A 20,802-nucleotide genomic window follows, 5' to 3' on the forward strand; every position below is an offset into this window, starting at 1 on the left:
TGAGTCGGGTAGCTTTCTACTAGTCGTAACTTACGATACTTAGGGAATAATAGAGTCACGAACAAGACTTGTTTTAGGGGACCGAGCCAGCGGCCGTGCCTCTTGAAATATGGGGGAAAAAGGCGTTGGCTTCCTTGAACCAAGTGTGGGTCTTGTTCCATCTCCACGCACATCTCGTGCTGGGGATTAGAATTTCCTTTAGGATGACTACGTTTCCCCTGCGAGATAGAGTTAGGTCCGTCCGTTTGCTCGTAACCTCGTATTTCTACGAGATCGAGGTGTCGTCGATCGGAAAATAACACGAGACTTGACCGCCTATCAAAAGGATTCCCCCGCCCTACGGGTCGGGGGCCTTACACGTGGTATCAGAGCGCGTTTAGACTTGGGAGATTTTATATTGTATTCTCTTGTTACTCTAGAAATTCTTGTTAAACTAATCTAGTTACGGCTGGATGCAGGAGGACGAGATGGATCCCTATTCTCGCTTCCTGGTATTCCAATGCATGTTCATGACTGCTTGTCGCTCTTCCGAATTCGAGTTCCGTGACACTATGATGCACATTGTAGACAAGCTAACCCTTCCTCTTTACACTCGCATCGAAAGGGGATGGAACAGAACTGAGTATTGGCATCGTCGATCTACCTACTTCATCATTCGAGCTGAGCACGTCGGCAATCTCACCAACGACTTGAGGCGGATCCGATATGCCGAGATGTTGCGGATGGTTCGCCTGTTCTGGTTTATTGGCACTCCTCGTAACACCTATGTCACTATCGATGGGAATCGCATGCTGCAGAATCGTTGGGTTTATGATAAGGTGACTCAAGTTGTATCCCCAGATAGAGTAGCCGTTACCCGTCTTTCTAGACGAGGTTTACCTCCCCTACCAGAGACTTATCGAGTTCTTGAAACCATGGGAGAACCCCCCTACTTTTTCAATGCTACCACCGCAGATCTTTATTAGGTTTCCTAGAGGACTACCATGTAAATAAATAAGATTGGATTTAGTCCAATCCTTGTAAATGGCTTGGTTTACTTGTAAATGGCTTGGTTTACTTGTAAATATTAAAGCTTGGAATAAAAGGTTTTGATTTTCACACTCATTGTCTTATGTGTATTAAACCGCCTAAGTGACATGATTCTAAATTTAGCTTCATATTGATAACCAGGATCGTCAACTTCTTGCTCCCAATGCATTATATACAGATACACAGGAGAAGAAGCTTCTCCTCAAACAAATGCAACCTCCCTCATTTAATGGGGCAGGTTCAAAGATTGAAAGGGATGCAGAAGTTTGGATAGAAGCCATGGACGATTACTTTTCGGCCGCTGGTACAGGAATTGGGAATCAATCTATGCTTGCCAGATTCCGTCTTACCGGGGACGCCAAACTTTGGTGGAAGCAATGGTGCCGAGATAAGGGCGTCACTGAAGATACCCAAACCTGGAGTGACATTAAGCAAGCTGTGAAGGGCCGTTATCTTCCCCCATCTCATGAATCTATTAAGATGAACGAGTTCTTCAGCCTCAAGCAGCTTAGCTTAACCTTGGAGGAATACTACTCAAAATTTGTCACACTTGGCAAATATGCTCCACCTATGTCGATCACTCAACAAGTGGCCCGATTTTGCCAAGGGCTGAATGAACCTTTGGATTCTCGCCTTGAAGCAATGAGGCCAACTACCTTACAAGATGCTCTTACTCGAGCCAAACCTCTGGCTAAAGAAGTAAAGAGTGGTCAAGCAAAGAAGAGAGTCTATCCTGAGTCTAACCCAAGGGGGCGCCTTCAGAGGAATTACCAATCGAATTCCCGCCACAATACTATTGGTCAGTACCCCAATAATTTTGTCCCCCGCAGTTATGCTAATTCCACTTCAGAATCCTATGGGGACCAAAGGTGCTTTTATTGCAATGAAGTTGGCCACTTCCGGAATGAATGCCCCAAACTTGCAAGATCCTCTCTCAATCCTAATGTCATTCCTGCTCCACAAGGCGGCCGGGGAGTTCAAGGTCGTGGGACTCCTAATAACCGCCAGGCTGGACGAGGTGGTGGTGGACGTGGTAGAGGTCGTGGAGTGACTGCCCGTGTCTGCTCTATGATTGGTGAACCGACTTTAGAGATGGAAGAAGAAGAGCAAGCCACCATTCATGCAGCTATAGAACATCAAGGACCTAATCAGCAGTTTTCTGTTATCCAAGCTCCGGCCACTTATCAAGGTAGATCTTTCCAGCTTTTGGTTGATTGTGGTAGTACGCATTCGTTTCTTTCTCCAAAATGCTTGCGTAAGCTACAGTTAGATCAAAAACCAGCCCAAGCAATGATTGTTGAGTTAGCTAGTGGAAAAGAAGAAGTATCCCGACATTGTGTGGGAGATCTTGAATTTGAATTGGATGGTGAATCAACCCATGGGTATTTTAGAAGCTTACCATTAGGGATTTATGATGGAATCCTTGGTATGGATTGGTTAATTGCAAACAATGCTGACATTCACTGTGCTGAAGGAAGCATCACCTTTAAGAATAGTCAAGGACAGGTAGTATCAGCCCAGGGAAAAACAGGTAAACCCAAATTTCATTTGGTCAAAGCTAATCGTCTTCTTAAGGGAGTGCGCAAGGGCCAACAGATCTTCCTTGTCAAACTCAACAAGGTAGAAGAAAGCAACCCAGATTTAGAACCCTCTTGGCTCCAGGAGTTTTCAGATATCTTTCCAGAGGAACTTACAAAACTACCCCCATCTCGAGAAGTAGATCATGGGATTGAGTTAATCCCTGGTGCTGAATCAGTTTCAAGGAGACCTTACAAAATGTCTCTTCCCGAAGCCATAGAGCTCAAGGAACAACTTAGGCAGCTTATTGAGCAAGGATTCATTCGCCCTAGTAATTCCCCATGGGGAGCGCCTGTTCTTTTCCAGAGAAAGAAGGATGGCTCGCTTCGGCTTTGTATTGACTACCGAGGCCTAAACAAGGTCACTGTCAAAAACAAATACCCCATTCCTCGCATCGACGAACTTCTTGACAGACTTTATGGATCCAAAGTTTTCTCCAAGATGGATTTAAGGTCTGGCTACTATCAAATTAGGATCAAGGAATCAGATATCTCAAAAACCGCTTTCAATACCCGCTATGGCCACTATGAATTTACAGTCATGCCATTCGGATTAACCAATGCTCCCGCCACCTTCAACCGCCTGATGCAGGATATCTTCCGACCCTACTTGGATGAATTTGTCCTTGTCTTCTTCGATGACATCTTGGTCTATTCTCAGTCTATAGAGGAACATGAGGAGCATGTACGCAAAGTATTGCAAATACTGCGCGAACATAAGCTCTATGCCAAGAAAAGCAAATGTACCTTCTTCACTTCCCAAATTGAATATCTAGGGTTCATTGTCTCCTCAAAGGGCATCTCAGTAGACCCTGCCAAAGTCAAGGATATATTGGAATGGCCACCCCCTAGGACAGTCAAAGAAATCCGTGGGTTTCTAGGCATCACAGGATGGTATAGGATATTCATCAAGGATTATGCCAAGATAGCCGCACCCTTAACTGATCTCCTCAAGAAGGAATGTAAGATAGTATGGCTACCAATCCACCAAATCAGTTTTAGCCAACTTAAAGCTATCCTCACCTCAGCACCAGTTCTGAAGCTCCCTGACTTCACCAAAGAGTTTGAGGTTGTCACTGATGCTAGTGGCCTTGCACTTGGTGGTGTCTTAATTCAAGAAGGAAGGCCTGTGGCTTACACTTCTCGTAAGCTTAAATCCTATGAAGTCAATTATGCCACCCATGATTTGGAACTCCTTGCAGTTGTTCATTGTTTCAAGTTATGGAGACACTATCTCCTAGGCCGTAAGTTTCTGCTTGTAACTGACCACCAGAGCTTAAAGTGGATCTTCACCCAGCCCAATCTCAACATGAGGCAAAGGAGGTGGATTGAGATTCTGCAAGAGTTTGATTTTGATATCAAATTTCGTCCTGGAAAGGATAATGTTGTAGCAGATGCCCTCAGTCGCAAATCCTTCCTAAGTGCAATCTCTATGCCAAATAACCCCATCCTAGAGAAGGTAAAGCAGGTTTCACTTCATGACCCTGATTACCAAAAGCTAGTAAGCCTGGTTCACAAGGAGGCACCCACAGAAAAGGAAAATATATTGATCAAGGGATACACCCTCGATGATGAATGCCTCTACTTCATGCATAGGTTATGTATTCCCAAAGATCTTGCACTAAAGAAGATGATCTTGTATGAAGCTCATGATAGCCCAGTAGCAGGACATCCAGGTTATGCAAAAACCTTGAATGCCTTAAGGAGAAGTTATTTTTGGCCTGGAATGAAGAGAGATATCCTTCAATACATCAGACAATGCCTTTCATGTCAAAGGATTAAAGCTGAAAGAATCAAAATGCCCGGGAAACTCCAACCTCTGGACATTCCTCAGATGAAGTGGGAATGTATCAGTATGGATTTTGTCACAAGTCTTCCCACAACACAAGGAGGGTATGATTCTATATTAGTAGTTGTGGATATGCTTACCAAAGTCACTCATATTATCCCAGTAAAGAAGACATTTAAATCTTCTGATATTGCCCGCCTTTTCATCAAGGAAATCTTTAGGCTTCATGGATTGCCAAAAAGAATAGTCAGTGACCGGGACTCTGACTTCACTTCAAAGTTCTGGACATCATTATTCCAGGCTATTGGAACACAACTTTGTTTCAGTACAGCTTACCACCCAGAAACAGATGGTCAAACTGAGAGAGTTAATCAGGTTATAGAAGACATCCTGAGAGCCTATTGTGGGCGTGAACCAAAGAAGTGGATTCAGTATCTCCCTCTAGTGGAATTCTCTTACAATACATCCTATCACCAAAGCATAGGGATGTCACCATTCAAAGCTCTTTATGGTCAGGAATGTTTGTCTCCCTTAAATTTCTCTGACCCCACACTAAAGGTTGAAGCCTCCAGGATAATGCTTGAAGAAATGGAAGAACAAACCAAAGCTATTCGTAAGGATATTAAAGCCGCCCAGGATCGACAGAAGCATTATGCTGATACCAAAAGATCTGACAGAATTTTTCAGCAAGGAGACAAAGTTTTTCTTCGAGTGCGGCCAAAGAGAAGTTCTCTATCTCTTGGAAAATTTAGGAAATTGAGTCCAAGGTATTGTGGGCCTTATGAAGTCATCAAATGTTTGGAGAAACATGCCTACAAACTTCGCCTCCCAACCCACCTCAAGATCCATGATGTATTCCATGTAAGCTTACTAAAGCCATATGTGCCTCATCCTGATCATGTTCTTGATGATGAACAAATTGTAATGCCAACTCAGGGAGTCCTTGAAATGAGACCTAATAGAATCATCGACTCTAGAGAAAGAGTGCTTCGCAATAGAATCCTTAGGGAACATTTAGTGGAATGGAAAGATTACCCTGAGGAGGATGCCACTTGGGAGGAAGAGTCAACCCTCCAAAAGAATTACCCAGAGTTCGTGCCGAGATGAGGACATCTCGAGTTCTTTTAGTAGGGAAGGATGTAACATACCCATTGTAAATAACACTGTACTTGCTTCAGAGTTGAAAAATATATCTTAGCTTGTCATTTTTCCGATCAAAAAACTTCTATTTTTGGAAAATGAGCCATTTTTGCTTAGAAATTTGTAATTTTGAATCCAAATTTGAAATCTACGCGTAATTTTACGCTTAAAATAGTTTTTTCTGAATTAAAAACGGGTACCCGGAATGGGTTTAATTAAGCTTTTAAGCCCTTAAATCTGCGAACTTCCGACCAAAAATAGTAACTATCCAGGCGTCTAATCAACGAACGGAACACGCCCCCATGGTCACGGGGCAAGGCCGGACATTTTCGTCAAATAAAATTTTTTGACCCCCCCGGGGCGGCGGGCGGCCGGCGTGGGCCCCACCACGGGCGCCGCCCGTGAAAAAAACCGACAATCCGCCCGGGACACCCAAGCGTGTACACGACCTAGACGCACCCTCCAGCACACCCCTACACGTACCCCCTCCTCCCAGAACCCTCTATCCACAGGTGTCGCGCTCTCTCTCTCTTGGGGACACCTCCACCCCCATGTGTCACACTTTCTCTCTCCTCGAGACACCTCCACCCCCAGGTGTCTCACGCCCACACCTCTCCCGGACACCTACACCACCCAGGTGTCACCCTCCCGTACCCGGACGTCCACCCTCCAGCACCTATAAAAGGACCCTCCCAGCCCCCTTCTCCAGACAAGCCCCCAGCAAGCCTCTACGCGCAAGCTCTCTCTCAAGCTCTAGGACATGTCCTACACTCTTCTCCCCCCCCCCCCCCCCCGTGTGAATAGACTTTAAGTGTGCCTCTCCTTCAACCCTTGCCTTGCTCTTCCCTAGGCCTCCCTAGACGTACACTCTTCTCAAGAGCTCTCCAGGTTAAGGACACCCCTCTCAATTCCCCCCCCCCCCCCCCATATGCGGCGACTTAAACTTAGGCTAAGAGGTCGTTCCTGCCCATAAGCCCAACAAGCTTTTCCTACCCCAAACGGACTCCGTTTTCGAATCCGTTTGAACCAATAGAATTCTCTCTTTTCTCTCCACGCTCCCAACCTCTTATATTCACCTCGTTTTCTCTCTATCCTCTTAAAACTCTAGTGCTCCTATGGCGCCGAAACGCCGCCGAATTGAAGAACCGCGCGCTGCCCAAGGAGGGAATGAAGCAAATCGTGTCCCTGCAATCGACTTCACCCCTCTTGAAGTGAATAGGCATGAAAACGATAACCAGGTTGGTCATTTAATAAGTTTAAGTAAAAATTCTCTCTTATGAAGCTTAATGCTAAGATTCGTAATAATAGGAAAGGAACCAAGGTTAAACCCCTAGTATAGATGGCCTAAAGTACCTTATGGTTACTCTTAAGTAAAGTTATAGCAAAATAATCTTGCTTTTGAATCATTGTCTTTTCAAAACGATGGGTTTTGTTAATGTGTGAATTCATTGAATAAAGGCTATGTCTTTCTTTTATTGGATATACTGCTGGTTTATTGCTAACATGCAGGTACAGCTTCTCCCCCCCTTAGCTAACTCCGTGCTTGTCTGTGTAGACGGGCGGAGGATATAGCGAGGCCGGGAGTCGGCCCAGGGCAATCCCCTCCTATGCCACTGGGAATTGGTTTTCACCATCAGGGTGATGTATATATGCTGCCTAGTTCTGTGGGTCCAGGCTAGTGCGGTGACTTAACCCCCACCTCATGAGGAGACGTCCCCTCCGAAGAGCGAGAGGGTTTGGTACAAGCGTCAGTACCTGAGGGGGTGACAGGACGGCTTGGCCCTCATCGTCTGGCTGACGACGAGGGGAGACGGTCCGTGAGGTTTACCCAGCTGGTTGAGGCTGGAAGATCGAATTCTAGATTATCGATGTAGTTGTGGTTATGGTTATGGTTTGGACATGAGCTTGGATTGGAATATCGGCCCGGGTTCGGGGTCTTTGTAAATATTTTTTCACTGTAAGTATGTTTGTTGATTTCAATGTTATGCTAAGGAAGATTTCCTTAAAGGAATCAAGTGTAATTAATTAACAAAGGAATTTGTTTTTAAGTGTTTCACAGTGTGATAGGACTTAATTAGAAAATAATTGAATGGGTGAGTGCGTGGAAAGTGGGAGAATGGATGCCCTGACGGTACCATTCTAAGGATGGGTGGACCCGATGAGTCGGGTAGCTTTCTACTAGTCGTAACTTACGATACTTAGGGAATAATAGAGTCACGAACAAGACTTGTTTTAGGGGACCGAGCCAGCGGCCGTGCCTCTTGAAATATGGGGGAAAAAGGCGTTGGCTTCCTTGAACCAAGTGTGGGTCTTGTTCCATCTCCACGCACATCTCGTGCTGGGGATTAGAATTTCCTTTAGGATGACTACGTTTCCCCTGCGAGATAGAGTTAGGTCCGTCCGTTTGCTCGTAACCTCGTATTTCTACGAGATCGAGGTGTCGTCGATCGGAAAATAACACGAGACTTGACCGCCTATCAAAAGGATTCCCCCGCCCTACGGGTCGGGGGCCTTACAGTACATGATTAAAGACCATATCTGATTCTTCAAACACTCTCTCCGTTCTTTTCTTGTTTGCATACTGCTTTTGTCTATCCTGGGCAGCCTTAATATCTTTGCGGATTGCCTGCATTTGATGCTCCATATATCATCAAGCATCTGTCTGGACATCTCGACCATGATCAATGGGTCGGATCAATTTAAAGGTGTGAGGAAATCTTGTCTGTACAAAGCTTTGAATGGACTCATCTCAATACTTCGGTGATAAGAGGCATTGTAAGAGAGATGCAAAATATTGGAGAAGGTGTGATTGTGAAGATTAAAGTACCGGCTAGAAACACTACCCTCATGGATTATGCAGGTGTAGTAGAAGTGACATGATTAGCAGACATGACATGAAAATCATGCCATGATTCTCTAGCGTGAGGGCATGATTGATAATCATGCCATGATTCACGCTGTGATTTGTTGGGGCATGATTGATGACATGGTATTCATGGCATTAACGTTGTGCTTTTTTTATTTTTTATTTTATCATCATAAACTGGTGACATTCCATTGATTGATGATGTGGAAATCATGCCATGATTCGTTTGGCATGATTGATGATATGTCACTATGATCGATGGCAATAATGACGCGTCAAACACACACCATGATTCTGTAGACTCTACAAAATCATGGTTTCCAGGGGTGGAATGAACCATCAGAATTTGGCATTAGCAATTGGAATGTGTAAAAGGAATGGTTAATTGTTCGTTTTTTCATGGTGGGGAGGCCGTGATTTTGCACAATCATGTTTTTAGGATTCTGTGATTATGCAAATTGCAAAATCACGGTATATCCAGGCCATGTTGAGTTTTGTGGAGGGGAGTGCAGAATGAGAATAGACATTGATATGAGGGTGGGATGAGCAGAAAATAGACAGGATGAGAAAAATATGAAAAACATAACCATGGAAATAGAAACCTACCGAGGTGTTATTGATTCACTGAACAAGCATAATATCTTTTGGAAAAAAACACAAAGCAAGTGAAGAAGGAGAACAAGGTCCATGAGTCCTACCTAAGGGTTGTAGTGTTGGTGAAGAGAAGGTGAGTAGATAAAAGATAAATAAGAAGAAGGGCGATGAAGAGCTCCTAGGAAGAAGACAAAAATGAAAAGATTGAAAAACAATGCCAACAACAATGGAAAAAATTACTTATTTAAAACCAAGGGGATCACAACGTTGGGGGTTTAATGATGATGATGCATGGCATAATTTAACTAGTCTTGGAATTTGTGCCATGATCACAATGGTCGGCATGATCACGTCATCCAACACAACCATGATTCTTAGAGAATCACGCCAAGTGAAATTTCCAAGGGGGATCTAATTCAATCATATCCAGGCATATAACTTTACTAAAGATGATTTTCATAACATTTTTTGAGGCGTGATTCTATAGGTGAGGGAATCATGGCTATAATTCTCTCAGGTTCATAGTAATAAGACAATGGGGTGCTGGCCATTAGGGGGTTTGATTTGGATCCTTATCTATTTGGCAACCGATTTTGGCCCTCCAAGATAATGATAGGAAGAAGCCATCTAGCATGATTCTGCATCATGGCCGTGAGTGTGAGTTAGGCAGAGAGGGTATGAAGCTTGTTAGTGCTTCGGGGCTTGTGTTGTTAAATCATGAAGTGTTTTTGGCTAGATGCTCCATGGGGTAGGCCCAAGAATATATGGATAAGGCTCTTGATGTAGAGGGAGCATATTGGTGTAACTTTTACAACTCCTCTCAGTGGAACATAGTAGCTCTTGCTCCATCCGTTGAATTAGCCAATCTATCGAATCTATAGGTAGCAAGTTTTGGTGGGAAAATGTCCGTGAATATGTGTTTAAGTTTGTCAACTAGAATGGATTTTCCCTTCAGGTAGGGAATTGGATAATTTGCATGTGTTACCCTAGTTTGATTGGCATTTTCTGCGACATCAAGTTGGGAAGATTCTTATGGCTTTTTGTTAGGTTCTTGTGGCTTCCCAATCGCATGTTCAGTATTTACTGACTTTCATCTCCATTCCCATCGAGGCTTAGTCTCGCTAATTGATTTAGTGAGCTTAGTTCTTAACTCGGATCTTATCTTAGGCACCCATATGTGTTTTGTCACTTGACGTGGTAGATTGGTGTTCTTGGGTAAGACCCATTTCAGCCTTTCATTTTTGTCACCACTTTTTGTGGTTGGATCGGTCATGGTGTGGTGACTGGCAGTTGTTGCTGATGAGGTTTGTGGACAAAAGGATTTGCCATAGGATTTTGTGACTTGGGTAGCCAGATTTTCATGCTCCCTTCACCCTTGTGCTTTCGACAACCTTTTGGGAACCCAATAGCGATGGACATGATGAGGCTATTGGTTCTAAGAATTTCACTATGGAGTGGGATTAGTGCCTCTATCTATCACAATTGTTGCCTCATTTTGGAATACTTGTGGTGCCTCAGGTGCCGGAAGACATAGTAGCATTGTGGATGCCTCTAGTTGCTCAATTTTGAGATCATGGGTGGTTGCTACATTGCTCCATATAGGGGCAGCAATGTGTACTTGTAGTTCCCTTATGACAAGTGAGTAGTCCTTTGCTCCCAATTGACTTTGCAAAAGATTAAGATTTTTCCGAGCCAACATTTCCTCTTTTAGGCACCTACAAGCATGACAAAATCCTTACATAGCCATGGATTATTTTTGGTGGAAACATAACTTTAAAATATCCCAAAGGTCCTATGGTTCCTACATGCACACTCTTAACTCTAGCTGATGTGTGTTCCAACCTTGGTTTTTCAGCTTCTCCCATGTCTCATACGAGAGAAAGTTGTGACTTGCCCCTGAGTCAACCATTGCGAGGAGATGATTAGTGGTCCCTCCCATAGAGAGTCCACAAGCTCTATCTCAAGATCCTCTTCCTCAATTAGGGTTAGAGTAGCCATGTTTATGAGTGTCAGTCCACTTTGTTTTGCCTTGCCTTGGGCTACCCTGGCCTTAACCTCATCTTGTGCTTCTTTTTGGGCCTTTCTTGTCTCAAATTTTCCTGCCCTTTTTTGTGTGCCTATTCCAACATGTATTGGGCTAAGGGGCCAAAGTGTTTCTTGAGTTTGCTACCATTTATGTAACCTTACATCTCAATGCCATCAATTATCTCAATATGGGCTACACCCTGGGGGTGAGTTCTCTGCAACTCGAAATGGCCCTAACCCTCAGTATCTTAGTTTTTTTGGCTTAGAAGAACCAACCCCGTACATAAGTACTAGGTCGCCTTCCTGCAACTCTTTAGATTTTAGATTGTGTTCAAACCACCATTTGCATCCGAGCTTTTCTATGATTATGCTATGCAGAGTGATTAGTCTTATTGAGCGATTACTCTAGTCTTACTGAGCGATTATTCTAGTCTCATTGAGCTTTTCTAATTCAACAAATCTTTTGGCTAAAGCATTCTCCCTTTGGCATTCTTTAATAGTTATCCTCAAGGGGCACTAAATATTCCATAGGCATCGCTACCTTAATTTTGTAGGCAAGCTAAAAAGGGGTTTGTCTCGTGGATACATTATTATAGGAGGTCCTATAGGCCCAAATTGCAGCTATTTATGTTTCTAATCATTTTGGTTAGCTTCCCCAGTCTTGCTGATGATACTACAAAGGACTTTATTCATACTTTTTACCTGCCTATTAGCCTGAGGATAGTAGGATGAAGACTTATGGTGTATCACCCACATAAATCCTGTCAACAAGTGTTCAATGATCTCGTTGATAAAATGGGAGACCTTATACACAAATATGAATATGATATGCAAATTTTACAGTTGTACAAGCATCTACCTTTTGTTGAGGAGCCTTTACCTCTACCCATTTCATGAAATAGTATGTAGCCAACAATTAAGTATTGGGCTTACGTTTGTCGCATGGCTAGGCTTATGGGTCCAACGAAGTCTATTCCCCATTTCTCAAAGAGTTGTCACACAATGATCAGAACTGATGGCATTATGTCTTGTCTATGGGTAATGTGGAAGCATGGACATTCATCACAATGTTTGGTAAACTCCATGGCATCACCAAACATTGTTGGCCACCATAACCCGGATTGTAAGATTTTCCTTGCCATTACTTTGCCCGCCGCAAAATTTCATCCGACAATTCCGCTATGAGCCTCTTCCAGGATGGTAAAAAATTCATCCTCCCTGACACACCTTCTCAACATATGATCTTTGTCTAACTTATACAATTGGCTAGTGATTAACTAACAAGGTGAAGCTAACTTAATAAGTCTTCTCGCATCCTACCCTTGTTTAATGGCTTATCCTATGAAAATCCATAGGCAAGATACTCAGAGATTTCTTCACTCCATTTTGGTACCGAATCTAATTTGAATCGAACAGCATCCGATAATTCATCAACACCAATGACAGCTTTGTCATTAGGTATACATGTGGTCTCTGCTAGTATATGTTATGACTATAAAGTCAAACTCATTTAATAGCAACAACCAGCACATAATTTTTCTTGTCAATGACTAAATACAACAAAGCTTGATGATCCACAAAGAAGATGAAATTATTAGCCAACAAGTAGTCTCTGTACTTTTTCATTACTGCATACACCATGGCTAGTCATTTCCTTTCAATTATGTTATAATTCATCTCAGCATCATTGAGATGCCAACTTCCAAAGTAGATTGGGTAATCCAATTTATGCTCCCCTGGCTATGCTAAAACACACCCAATTGTGAAGTTTGATGCATCGATATGCACATGAAACACAAGGTCCCAATTTGGTGGCCTTAAGATGGATGAACTAGCTAATTCCCTCTTTAATTCATTGTACACCTACTGACACTCTTTGGTCCAATCAAATACAATCAAAAGCTTATACAGTGGCCTAGTAATATCATCATAGAACACGATAAACCTCTGGTAATAGCCAATGTGTCCCATGAACCGTTATAGTGCCTTGTAGTTGGTGGGTGGTAGTAGTTCTAGGATGCATTTTACCTTATTATCATATGTGGAGATCCCATTTTTGGACACAATGTGTCCCACTATTACTCCATGCTTTACCCAAAATTGGCATTTTAAAGGGTTCAATGATATACGATACAATCAACACCTCTCAAACACCTTTTTCAGATAAGCTAAATGGTCTAACCATTGAAAATGTACATAGAGATCATCAATAAATACCTTTAGCCATTTCTGTAGATAATACTTAAAGGTTGTGCTCATTATTCTCTAAAAGGTTAAGGGAGCATTGGTCAATCCAAATGGCATGACCTTATGTAAGGTCCCTCCCAATTTTAATATAGATTTCAAGAAGGAAAGAGGTGCACTTAGAGAAGAGTAAGACAATAAGACTAGAAACATTAGGGAAGTGATAGAGTAAAAATATTAGCTCCAAAAAAGAAATAAGAAGATAAGAATAGTTCTATTAAGACATAAGTATCTCCAAAAATAAAATTTTAAATTTAGGTGATACGAGGTCGTATTTAGAGTACTTTTACATATTTAGAGTCCATGCATACTAAAAATGTGAAAAAACAACGCGTTTCTAAAGATAGCACGTTTGCGATTATATACAAACATTTTTCCCTATTCTACTCACGTGTAGCCTTGTAGACTAGATGCCTTCCGGTTCTTTTGACTGGTTATATGACCATATTTTGAGTTTTTATCAGAGAGTTATGGCTGAAACAATTTGCCAATTCTGTCAAGGTCTCTACACAAAGAAATTATAAGAATGCAGCTAGTAGGCCACAAGGTGATTCTAGACCTTGAGATGCAGATATCCCTTCATTCTTATCTAATCTTTTGGAAAAGAAAGCTAGATTGTTATGACCTTTATGAGGAAGAGACAACTACTCCATAGCTTTTCTTTTAAAGAAAGAATAGTATGCCGTAGTCCTGCTGCCAAGAGAAGGCTACTTTGCCATAGACCTTCGAAAGAGAGAAAAGTCAGAGTACTAGTAAGAGGAGATAAAGCTTGGGGATGATCGGATGATTTTAGTCATAAGAGAAGGTATTAGAAGACTCTCTATTCTCATGTATCAAGTTCTGAAACTCTTATCAAAGACAACGATAAAACAATAAATTTCTATAAGGTATATATATATATTGTTTTTCAATTATATATCATTCTTAGGGGTTGAGGTATGGCCCCGGCTTCTCTATTAATTGTTAATAGTGATCTATTTGATTGATTTACTAGTTAAAGTTTGTATTCTTTTAAACAACAGCATATGTCTTAATAAAGAATGTCTTATCGCAATCTCAAGTTGAAATGCTAAAATCTTTGTTGTGAAAAGGATTGTTTTCTTAAGAAGGTAACATGGATTCTAGTCCTATGCTTTAGTTGAGGAAATCGATTGTTATCTTGGGTAAATGAAGGTACAGGTACAACTTCTCCCTGCCTTGACGATGCCCCGTTCTTGTGCTTGTGTAGCTGGACGGCAGAGACGTTAGTAAGGCCCAGAGTCCACCGCCCATGGTATCCCTCACACCATTGGGAGAATGAGGTTCGCCGATTGAGGCGAGTAATTGTGATGCTGCCTAGTGTTGAGGGCCTAGGCTAGTGCGGTGAATTAGCCACCCTAGTGCGTAGACATCCCTCTGAGGGGCGGGAGTATCGAGCGACGGAGCATGAGAGGGCGACAGGCTGGCTTGAGTCCTCGCTCTACTAGCAGGTTGACGACGAGGTGTATGGTCCCGTATGGTTTTGCCCAGCATGTAGAGGCTGGAAAGCTGAATTCTAGATCATCGGTAGTATAAAGGAAAAGAATAGGAGAGCCAATTAGCTTGTATGGAATTGATTCTTGTATAAACGGTTTTTTTATAAATCTTGTCTTTGGCATTATTGTACTGTGGAACGAGGCTATTTTAACGAACCTTGTGAAAGGGCCTTTAATTAAGGAACATATTTATTTATGTCCAAGAGTGTGGTTGGATTAATTAGAAAACAAATTGACGCGTGAGTAGGGTGGAAAGTGGGAGGATGGAATGCCCCGATAGCACCATCCTACGGACGGGTGGACCCAATTAGTCGGGTAGCTTTCCAACATATTAAGTAAAAGCCCTATGCTAGATAAATAGATTCTCGAGGAACTCTATTCTAGGAGACTAGGCCAGCGCTGTGCCCTGCATGGATGAGGAAAAAAGCGTTGTTTCTAGGAATCAAGATTAGAAGTTACCCAAATTATGATCAATTAACCTATGGGTAATTTGACTTTTAGAAGACCATGCTCCCCCTGTGGGATAGGACTAGGTCTTACCTACAAATTATATCCTTGAATCTTTACATGGTCAAGGTGTCGACGAGTAGAAAATTTTCTCCAATCTAAGACCTAGTAGACTATCTTAAGTGTTTCTCCTATTTTGGATGGGGGGAACCTTACAAATAGTATCAGAGCTGATCTTAGTTCCTAGGATTCATTTTTTAAAGGTTAACTATCAAGGGATTAAAACAAGTGATTGTTTATCATATGAGGACGAATCAATCATCTCTACTAGCCATAGAAGTGATTTGAATATCCTCACATGTTGAGACAATCATCCTATGAAATTGTGCTTGTATCTTGGTGGCGGTGCACACGCAAGATATTTGTACAATAAATTTAAGAAATAAGATTGGGGAGGAAACCTTTTGAGGAAAAACATATAGGGTGATCAAATTAAGAAACTAGTGAGAGACTGAATGACTAGAAGGATAGACCAAAACTTTGTTTAGAGTAATTTTCAGGCTATATCTCATTAATTTGTATATTATTAATTATTAAGATTATAACTCCATTAAGGTTTGAATAGTTGACGTGGTGTGAATGTCATCCATTGGATGCTTTACACTAGGACGATCATCCAAGATCTTGAACCCATCTCAGACAAACATGGGTCTAACTTTGGATGTGTAATTCCCAGAGGATCATGCTCTTAGATGTGTTAATCCCAAGATACTAGATGTGTAATTTCTAGAAAACTAATCATCTCAGACGTGTTAATCCTAATAATCTTTGGATATGTCAATCCCAAGGCACCAGATGTGTAATTCTCAAAAAATGAAGATCTCATATGTATTAATCTTGAGTGTCTTCAGATGTGGTGCTATGATAAGTATTTAATAGTTTTGAACTTTTCATGGATACAATGAAAGAAACAAGTTCTCCCTTGCTCGTCTAAAAATCATAAGAAATGCCAAATTAGTTGGAAGCACTGTTGTCAATCCAACCACACTGGAACCAGAATAAGTTATGGGATGCCATGAAAGTACACCTTCATGAAAGGTTTTGTCCTCTAGGATTTCGAGAGAGTAAAATGAATAAATTTTTGAAGCTAACCCAAGAAGAGAAGACCTTGGAAGAATACCACCAAAATCTTGCTAAACTTCTCCGATTAGCTTCAGAGATGGATGAGGTAATTCTTCTCCATTGATTCATTTGGAAGCTTAATCTACCTTTGAATGACCTTACAAGAATGTAAAACCATCCGAGTCTATTTCAGAAGCCATAATTATAGCCAGAGACTATGTAAAGTTTTTTTATATGGAAAGTGTCGAGAAGGACATGAGTCCTTCCATGTTAATCAAGAAGAGGTTTCCTAATTCAAGAGGAACGTCAAGCCCACCCTTGGCTACAAGGAATCATGAGCTAGAGCAAAATTAGGTCAAGAAATAGGGATAGCAGGGTTAAAGATAATCGAATTCAACAAGTATTTCTGTGAGTAAATAGAAGAGGATTGGTGCAAGATTCATGTGAAGTAATGTACATGATGAATAGAGGTATTCTAGAAGACGATACTAAGATTATGCAATTGCTATCATAGGTTAGATTGCGTAAAGGATTGATTTCCTTACGTTTTTCTATGACACTTTGTTTAGTACCATATTACATGGGGGTATAGAATAAGAAATTCGTAAGGAAAGATTATGATTTTTTTAAAAAAAATAGGTTCATATCGTATGAGAGGTATATGGATACATGAACTTAGGATAATAAGGCCAATTAACTTTAAAATAATAAAGACATTTTGGGGGCACAACAAAACAAGCCAAACACATGAAATAAGGGACTCTTTAGGAAAAATGTTTAGATAAAAGAAGATTTCTACCTAGTGGAGACACCATTTTAGAAGAGACAAGAGGATTTACTTAGATACTACCCCAACTCGCGAGATGAGGACATCTCGAATCTTTTAAGTGGGGGAGATTGTAAGGTCCCTCCCAATTTTAATATAGATTTCAAGAAGGAAAGAGGTGCACGTAGAGAAGAGTGAGATAATAAGACTAGAAACATTAGGAAAGTGATAGAGTAAAAATATTAGCTCCAAAAATCCTAAAAGAAATAAGAAGATAAGAATAGTTCTATTAAGAGATAAGTATCTCCAAAAATAGAAATTTGAATTTAGGTGATACGAGGTCGTATTTAGAGTACCTTTACATATTTAGAGTCTATGCATACTAAAAATGTGGAAAAGCAATGCGTTTCTAAAGATAGCACGTTTGCGGCTATATACAGACGTTTTTTGCCTATTCTACCCACGCAACTTCGTAGACTAGATGCCTTCCAATTCTTTTGACTGGTTATATGACCATATTCTGAGTTTTTATCAGAGAGTTATGGCTGAAATAATTCGCCGATTCTGTTAAGCTCTCTACACAGAGCAATTGTAAGAATACAGCTAGTAGAGCCACAAGGTGATTCTAGACCTTGAGATACATATATCCTTTCATGCTTATCTAATCTCTTGGAAAAGAAAGCTAGATTGCTATGACCTTTATGAGGAAGAGACTACTACTCTATAGCTTTTCTTTTAAAGAAAGAATAGTATGTCGTAGCCCCACCGAAAGAGAGAAAAGTCAGAGTACGAGAAAGAGGAGATAAAGCTTGGGGATGATCGAATGATTTCAATCGTAAGAGAAGGTATTAGAAGACTCTCTATTCTCATATATCAAGTTTTGAAACTCTTATTAATAAGCAAAGACAACGATAAATGATACATTTCTATAAGGTATATATATATATATTGTTTTTCAATTATATATCATTCTTAGGGGTTGAGGTATGGCCCCGGCTTCTCTATTAATTCTTAATAGTGATTTATTTGATTGATTTACTAGTTAAAGTTTGTGTTATCTTAAACAACAGCATATGCCTTAATAAAGAATGTCTTATCGCAATCTCAAGTTGAAATGCTAAAATCTTTATAAAAAGGATTGTTTTCTTAAGAAGGTAACATGGATTCTAGTCCTATGCTTTAGTTGAGTAAATGGATTGTTATCTTGGTTAAATTAAGGTACAGGTACAACTTCTCCCTGCCTTGATGCTACCCGTTCTTGTGCTTGTGTAGCTGGACGGCGGAGACGTTAGTAAGGCCCGGAGTCCGCCCATGGTATCCCTTATATCATTGGGAGAATAAGGTTCGTCGATTGAGGCGAGTAATTATGATGCTACCTAGTTTTGAGGGCCCAGGCTAGTGCGGTGAATTAGCCCACCCTAGTGCGTAGGCATCCCTCTAAGGGGCGGGAGGATCAAGCGACGGAGCCTGAGAGGGCAACGGCTTGAGTCCTCGCCCAGTGGGGTTGACGACGAGGTGTATGGTCTCGTAGGATTTTGCCCAGCATGTAGAGGTTGGGGAAGGCCAAATTCTAGATCATCGGAAGTATAAAAGGAAAAGAATAAGAGAGCCGGTTTAGCTTGTATGGAGGAATTGATTCTTGTATAAACATTTTTTTTATAAATCTTGTCTTTGGCATTATTGTAGTGTGGAAAGAGGATGTTTTAACGAACCTTGTGAAAGGGCCTTAATTAAGGAACATGTTTATTTATGTCAAACAGTGTGGTAGGATTAATTAGAAAACAAATTGACACGTGAGTAGGGTGGAAAGTGGGAGGATGGAATGCCCCGATGACACCATTCTATAGATGGGTGGGCCCGATTAGTCGGGTAGCTTTCCAACAAATTAAGTGAAAGCCCTACGCTAGATAAATAGATTCTCGAGCAACTCTATTCTAGGAGACTAGGCCAGCGGCTGTGCCTTGCATGGATGAGGAAAAAAGCGTTGTCTCTAGGAATCAAGATTAGTAGTTGCCCAAATTATTTAACCCATGGATAATTTGACTTTTAGAAGACCACGCTCCCCCTGCGAGATAGGACTAGGTCTTACCTACAAATCGTATCCTTGAATCTTTACATGGTCAAGGTGTCGAGCGACGAGTAGGAAATTTTCTCCAAGCTAAGACTTAGTAGACTATCTTAAGTGTTTTCCCTATTTTGAAAGGGGGGAACCTTACACCTTATATGTAAAGGTTTCCTAGGTGGTGGTGAAAGCAATTTTGTATCGGTCCTCCCAGTGCAATGGATACTCGGTTGTATCCTGAAACCCCAACCAAAAAATTAGACTTTCACACCTTCCACCCTTACAGAAGGTGCTCTCTGTATGTATGGCAATGGGTAATGATCCCTACAGGTCACCACATTCACCTTCTTTAAGTCAATACACACGCAAAGCTTTTCGATTTTCTTGGGTATGATCACAATTGTTGGTGAAACCCAATCCATGTGCTCAATTTCATAAATGAAATCTGCAACAATGAGTTTATCAATTTCCTCCTTTTTTACAATTGCTAAATATTTTGGATTCATTTGGTATGGACGTTGCTTAACCAGCCTCAAACCTTCCATGATAGGGATGGTGTGTTGCACCACTTTTGGCAGCACTCCCTTCGTGTCCTTATAACTCCAAGCAAAGTAGTCCTTAAATTCTTTGAACAAGGTTATCAACGTCTCTTCTTCCTAGGGTGAGGTCTGTGGCAATGAAGAAAGGTTTGGGGTCTTCACTGGTCTCTACAATATTCACCTCTACAAGTCCATCACCTCTTTCACCTTTGCAAGTCCATCATACAAGGAGCCTGTTTGATCACCCTTCGAGCATTGTTCACGTAGGTGAACTACCTTCCTCTCATCAGCATCAAAGGGTTTGAAATGGTTAGGAACCTTCCGCAAATTTGAGCTCCTCGTCCTCCCTTCCTATCAAAGCTCTTTTTTCCTTTCGTTCCGCTTCAACCACCGCCAAAGCTTTGTTTTGTTTCCTTCTTGCTGACCTTGTGAGCTTAGGGGGACCTTGGCTAAATTTTTTCTCTTACGACATTAGTAACATTAACCAGCTTAACTCCTTTCCCCAATTCTTAAAAAATTCCTCAAGAACTTCAAGAGCTTCAACGTATCTCAGCCATTGTGCATTCATGGGTCCTCTTCTTAGAATCTCACCGTGATTTGCTCGATAACGTTTCTTCTTCAGCCATCTTTGAAACTTCAACCTTGCGGCTGAAATCAAGGTTTTTCCTCTTTATTAGGTTCAGATCCTTGCTCGTTTGAAGAGCTCTCCTCAGACTGGTTCATCACACTGAGGATCACAACATTCGTATGATAACTAGCATCTCATCTTTCTCATCATGTTCCACAAACTTCATCCTAGTCTTTCCCATGACATCTATTGTGGCTAATATATGCATCCAATTCTTGCAAAAATCATCATTTGGAAGAGAATCATACAAGAAGATGTTCTCTTCTTATGAAGGGTCTAGTGGTTTCAAGAGTTCCACATAGTTACGAGGTGGTTTTATGTGTAGTTTTGAATCATTCCCAAGCAACCCCCCATCCATTGGACGTGTCTTGCAAGTTTGTACAACCACTTTATGCATCTTCCAAGTTCGCACATCCACTTTTAGGATTTGTGAATCCTTCCATAGATAGATGTGATCTGT

The sequence above is a fragment of the Cibotium barometz genome, chromosome 13, assembly GCF_041138505.1.
Source record: "Cibotium barometz isolate CiBa-2024 chromosome 13, ASM4113850v1, whole genome shotgun sequence".
Classification (NCBI taxonomy): domain Eukaryota; kingdom Viridiplantae; phylum Streptophyta; class Polypodiopsida; order Cyatheales; family Cibotiaceae; genus Cibotium; species Cibotium barometz.